This window comes from Apium graveolens, chromosome 2 (genome assembly GCF_009905375.1).
Source record: "Apium graveolens cultivar Ventura chromosome 2, ASM990537v1, whole genome shotgun sequence".
Lineage (NCBI taxonomy): Eukaryota > Viridiplantae > Streptophyta > Magnoliopsida > Apiales > Apiaceae > Apium > Apium graveolens.
The window spans coordinates 19,336,838-19,343,863 of NC_133648.1; the positions used below are offsets into that span (position 1 = coordinate 19,336,838).

The 7,026-nt window shown below is 38.2% G+C and overlaps 1 pseudogene; it reads left to right on the forward strand.

Moving 5' to 3' along the window:
* The first annotated feature begins 2,957 nt into the window (after positions 1 to 2,957).
* On the forward strand, positions 2,958 to 3,072 carry LOC141709712 (small nucleolar RNA R71; annotated as a pseudogene).
* Positions 3,073 to 7,026: the final 3,954 nt, after the last annotated feature.

Consider the following 7,026-nt stretch of genomic DNA (forward strand, 5'->3'; position numbering starts at 1 on the left):
TTCTTGAGAGTCTCAAATGCCGTCAAACATTCATCATCAAATTTGAAATGCACATCCTTCTCAGGCAAGTTGCATAACGGCTTTGATATCTTCGAGAAGTCCTTGATGAAACACCGATAAAAAACCCGCATGACCAAGAAAACTACGTATTCCTTTCACAGAAATAGGTGGTGGAAGATTTTCAATGACTCCCACCTTGACTTTGTCCACCTCAAGACCCTTGCTAGAGACCTTATGCCCAAGAATAATGCCTTCACACACCATAAAGTGACATTTTTCCCAATTGAGCACCAAATTAGTTTCCACACACCTTTTAAGCACCACACGAAGATTATTCAAACATTCATCATATAAATGTCCAAAGACGGAGAAGTCGTCCATGAACACTTCAACATTATTTCCAATCATATCAGAGAATATAGCCATCATACATCTCTGAAAAGTGGCAGGTGCGCCACATAAGCCAAATGAAACTCTGCGAAAAGTAAATGTGCCAAATGGACAAGTGAAGGTAGTCTTTTCTTGATCCTCTGGTGCAATACAAATCTGATTATACCCCGAATTGCCATCCAGAAGACAATAATACTCATGACCGGCCAACCTGTCAAGCATCTGATCAATAAATAGAAGAGGGAAGTGATCCTTTCTCGTGGCCTTGTTCAACTTTCTGTAATCCATGCATACCCTCCATCCTGTGACTGTTCGAGTGGGAATGAGCCCGTTCTTCTCATTTGCTACCACAGTAATACCTCCTTTTTTTATTAGGTACACATTGTACGGGGCTTACCCAAGAACTGTCAGAAATAGGATATATGATTTCTGCATCCAGCCACTTCAGAATTTCTTTCTTCACCACTTCTTTCATGATAGGATTAAGTCTTCGCTGTTGCTTAACAGTCGGCTTACTACCTTCCTCTAGCAGAATTTTATGCATGTAGTACGAAGGGCTGATCCTTTTGATGTCTGCTATAGTCCATCCGATAGCCGATTTGAATTCTTGTAAGATCCTCAAGAGCTTGTCCTCCTCACTACCTGAAAGGTCAAATACAATAATAACAGGTAAAGTGGATGCATCACATAAAAAAGCATACCTCAAGTGTTCAGGGAATGGTTTAAGCTCCAAAGTAGGTGCTTCCTCAATAGATGGTTTGAGCTTTCCTTCAGCATTTTTGAGGTCAGAAGTACCAAGAGATTTAAATGGCATGTCTAGCTTTCACCTCCAAGGAGAAGCATTTAGATATTGTAGTTGCTCATTGCCATCCTCATCATCACTGTCAAAGTCCCCCAACAAGACTTTTTCTAAGGCATCAGACCTTAGCATCCGATCAAGTTCTGAAGTAACCGCAGAATCAATCAAATCCACCTTTAAGCACTCCTCATCTTCTATAGGGAATTTCATCGCTTTGAACACATTAAATGTCACATCCTGATCCTGCACCCGCATAGTAAGTTCTCTTTTCTATACATCTATCAAGGTACGACCTGTAGCTAAGAAAGGTCTCCCCAAAATTATGGGAATCTTCTTATCTTCCTCGAAATCCAGAATGACAAAGTCTGCAGGGAAGAAGAGCTTATCCACCTTTACTAGCACATCATCCACTATGCCTCGTGGGTATGTAATAGAACGATCAGCCAATTGTAGAGACATGTAGGTGGGCTTTGGATCAGGCAAATTCAACTTTTTGAAGATAGACAACGGCATCAGATTGATGCTTGCTCCCAAATCACACAGGCATTTGTCAAAAGACAACTTGCCAATGGTGCAAGGAATGGTGAAGCTACCTGGATCTTTAAGCTTTGGAGGTAGTTTTTGTTGCAGCACAACACTGCACTCTTCCGTTAGAGCAACGGTCTCAAGGTCCTCCAGTTTCACCTTTCCAGAAAGAATACTCTTCATGAATTTCACATAAATAGGCATTTGCTCCAGAGTCTCAGCGAAAGGTATGTTGATGTGAAGTTTCTTGAACACCTCCAGAAACTTACCGAACTGCTTATCCAGCTTTTGTTGTTACAATCTCTTAGGGAAAGGTGGCAGAGGATAGAGCTGTTTCTCCCCTGTATTACCCTCAGGCAGAGTGTGTTCAACAGTAGTCTTCCTTGGTTCCGCCGCTTTCCCCTTTTGCTTCTCTTCTTCATTACCAACTTCAGCTTCTCCGTCTTTTGCTTTTTCAGCATCAGCAACTTTTCCAGACCTTAAGGTAATAGCCTTGACTTGCTCTTTAGCTTCCTTCCTGCCTGGCACTTCAGTATCACTGGGAAGTGTGCCAGGTAGATGATTGAGCACTGCATTGGCTATCTGACCAATTTAATTTTCCAAGGTCTTAATAGAAATCGCCTGACTTTTGCACAACAGCTTAAGTTCCTCGAAATCAGCACTCGAAGGTGGAGCAGCACCTCCTTGTTGAGGATATGATTGCCATTGAGCATAATGTTATGGTTGCTGGAATCCAGGTGGATTAAACTGTATACTTATGTCGTGCTGATATGGTTGCTAAATAGCATTCTGATTATTGCTCCAGCTGAAATTGGGATGATTTCTGTTGTTAGGATGATAAGTAGCTGGCACAGGCTGCTGCGGTCGCTGGTAATTGTTCACATACTGAACAGATTCATTAACAAGAGAACACTGATCCATAGCATGAGTACCTGCACAAAACTCACAGACCATAACTATCTGATTGACTCTATAGGTGGCTAAAGAATCGACCTTCATAGACAGCGCTTGGAGCTGCGCTGCAATAGATGTAGCTGCATTAACTTCTAGAATACCTGCTACCTTCCCAGGCATCATCCTGTGAGTTGGGTTTTGATGCTCGTTTGCAGCCATAGTCTCAATAATATTATAAGCCTCAGTATAGCTTTTGCCCCATAAGGCGCCTCCAGCTGCTGCATCGAGCATGGGCCGAGATTGGGCCCCCAAACCATTATAGAAACCAGTGATCACCATCCAGTCAGGCATACCATGATGTGGACACTTTCTCAACATCTCCTTGTAGCGCTCCCAAGCTTCGCACATAGATTCTCTAGGCTGCTGCGCAAACTGAGTAAGAGCACTCGTCATAGCTGCAGTCTTCGCCATTGGATAGAACTTCACCAGAAACTTTTGCGCAAGATCTTGCCAAGTAGTGATGGACCCAGCTGGTTCAGAATGTAACCATTCCTTAGCTTTATCCCTCAGGGAGAATGGGAAAAGCCTCATCTTGATAGCCTCATCAGTCACACCATTATATTTGAAAGTACTACAGATCTCGACAAAATTCCTGATGTGCATGTTGGGGTCTTCAGTCGTAGCACCTCCGAAAGAAACAGAATTCTGCACCATCTGAATAGTGCCCGGCTTGATTTCAAAAGTGTTAGCCTGAATAGCCGGGTGAAGGATGCTTGACTGAATGTCATCAATTTTATGCCGACAAAAGTCCATAAGAGCTGGATCTGCCGGAACTATACGATCACCCATGATTACTGGTTCTTTCTGCTCACTCTCTTTATCCGAGTCTTCAAAATCTATCTTCTTCGGAAAATCAAGAACTGAGTCTGTCTCCTCAGCCATATCTAAAGTCTTCTTGCGAGTATAAGAACGTGTTTGCATAAACGCTCGCTAAAATACCTGAAACATAACCGGAAATAATAAGTCACACGTCTTAATCAATGAGTCCTAATGACCACTGATGGTAAGTACATAAACTAAACAAATACGCCGAGTCCCCGGCAGCGGCGCCAAAAACTTGTTAGGGCGGAAAACACGCGCTAATAATACACACAAGTATACGCATTCGCAAGTAATATAGAATAATTTTTAGTTCGTTCCCACAGAGACTAACACTAATTATGTTTAATTAACACTCACTCACCAATGTATGATTACTTCTCAATGTCAAGACAATAACACGTAGATTTGATTAACTAATTATTAATTATAATTAACTATGAGAATTGAACACTTAATTGACACTTGAATTAACAATATTAAACACACATGAGATCATAACTTCATTATTATTTCCTTCAATAGTCATTATTATTACCCTTAGCATGTAACGGCGATGATATTAATCGAACAACACGAAACTGATAAAAGCCAACTTTCATTGTACTAATACCATTCTACCAAGCATCCACAATTTAGTGGTAAGTATTCCCGCCTGTCACGTGGGTGACCCGGGTTCGATCCCCGGCAGTGGCTCCAAAAACTTGTTAGGGCGGAAAACATGCGCTAATAATACACGCAAGTATACGCGTTCGCAAGTAATATAGAATAATTTCTAGTTCGTTCCCACAGAGACTCAGACTAATTATGTTCAATTAACACTCACTCACCAATGTATGATTACTTCTCAATGTCAAGACAATAACACATAGATTTGATTAACTAATTATTAACTATAATTAACTACGAGAATTACACACTTAATTGACACTTGTTTGATAAAAGTCCTGTTAGAAAAACCGCTTCAGAGAATAATAGTTGGTGAGAGAAAACAAGAGAGATGAGAGAATAAGGTAAGTAGGTAAAAGATTAGAAAATCTTTTAACTCTCTTATTTATACAACCCATGTGATAACAGTTACTTTTTGAAGCATGGCAAACACTTTACACCTGGCAACGTGGTCAGTAAAAAGTTAAAGCAGAAGTTAGTGGGCACGAGAAATAAGCAGTAATTAACGTGCACATGTAGTTATTCAAAACAAATATGTTTACCACTAACCCTTAATGATTATGATTATTTTTCATCTCACCTAATTATATTCTGATTAAATATGACCGTTTCAGTTTTTACCACAAATAAGCCAAGTAAACAAATAATGCCACGTAAGCATCAGGGTTTCCATCAGGATTTACATCAGAACTTGACTATTATCAGAACTTAATGGTCATCAGAACATGGCTTCCTCAACTCAAAAAGTGAATGTTTGTTTCTGTGATTCTTCATACAAATACTGACTTATTTTCTTCAGAATTCAATCATCAGAACTTCCATCAGAACTTGTCCTCAGAATTTATGCAAATGACACTTAACTGTTTATCTGAAACAACTTGATCACCACAGTAATTTTCATCATTCATATGGAGTGAGAGTGTGTGCATTTAGCAGAATATCAGATAAAGATTAAAGCCTGATCAACTTCAGTACATCTTAGAAATAAGGCATAATTGAGAAAAGTGCTTAAAATCTATCATCATGAAGTCTACCATAGAACAAATTTATGCAAGAATTTACCTCAACAGTTTATGCTCATTTTATGCATCTTTTGAAATTCCTTTTTACAGTGGCTTCTCAGTGTAAGTGAGTCACGACTGCTTATCAGAATTTATGTTGTTATCAGAGTATTTTTCCAGTAATCAGAGAATGTGAAAAGTCACCAAATTTTTTTTTGCTTTTCTAATGCATATTACTTAATACTAGCAATGCACTTGGGTTTTTTCTTCCACATATTTACTCTAGATCTCAAAGGAGTACCTAACATTTATTTTCTTTTCTTTTCTTTTCTTTTCTTTTGATAAGTGAGGCTTATCAGCATTTAGTTCATCCTTAAGATTTACTGACATCAGAATTTGACAGATAAGAAGCAAGAATCTAGTTTGTGACTTAGTAATAAGATACACAAAGTAAACTTGACTAAGCTCAATATCAGAATTTGCTTGTGTTAATGAGTTTCCATATAAACAACTAATTCAAACATGTGATTCCTAATATGTTAAAGACTACTAGGTCAGCATCTAGCACATGTATCCTCATTGGATTGAATAGTCACTGAACATCCAAATCACTATCAGAGTTTAAAGAGTCATGTTAGTCCCTTAACAATATAGCAAGAATTACAGAAGGGGGGTTGAATGGAATTCTTGAACCTTTTTCTTGAAATAAAATTGTTCAACTTGATTATAGATATATTTGTTTTGATTAGCACAATGCGGAATGTAAAATTAAATGAATCAAAATATAAGTAATTAAAAACAAGAGTCTTCAACAACTTTCTGGTGGATTTAAACAATTCCACCAGAGATATATATAATATATCGAGAGGACTCTGTGTGCAGAAATGCTAACAGCTGCTTACAAATGAACTACTGAGTTTTCAGGAAATGCTCAAGATTCTGCTTACAAAGATTTCTCTATTTTTGTGTTTTTCTCAGTTATCTTTTTTTTATTTGCTACTCTCTTGGTTTATATAATACCAAGATTACAAAGTCAAAAAGACTGAACAAATATAAAATCTATCAGTCTTAATCTTTGCTGCTTTTCGTCCTCTATTACCCAGTTAATGGGCTTCCACAATGTGTTTGTATCCAACTCGACGGCTGTGGTCAGCTTTCACTGTTCAACTGATGTTTGAATTCTTGATATGATCATCCGTCGACTTTCAGACCATCCGTCGATGACTTAATTGATCATCCGTCGACTGCTATGTTAAACATCCGTTGATAGTCATTTGATCATCCGTTGAAGGCTTTGTTAATCATCTGTCGGTAGCTATTATGGCACTTGACTTCATTTCACTTATACAGAATTACAAGACATTACTTATATAAAGTTAATAAACCTATTCTGCTTATCTAGTTAAAGTCAACATGACTTATAGGCTACTACAGAATCTATACAAAGGTGCATACATCACTGTGCTACAAACTTATTATTACATAAGCTACTCACTCGATGGATAATAAGTTAATCATCCGTCGGGACTATAATGAGTTATCCGTCGGGACTATAATTCTTATCCGTCGAGTGCTACATTATTTCACTAAGTAAAATCTACTTAGATGTTTTGTTTAAGAGATCATCAAGTACACAACAAATGCACAACAATCTCCCGCAATTTATGTCTACTGGAATTGTAGCCATAAATTAAGAGATACTTGATGATAACAAAACATCCTAAACATATATCTTTAAAGATAAGTAGATAAAACTGAAAGTGCTTCAATTAAACAAAATGTACAAGGTTTGGCTCACAGTCAATTCAAGATGCTCCTCTAGCCTGAGCAGGTTTTTCTAGTTTCTTGAAGGTCTGGATCTTCTTCCAA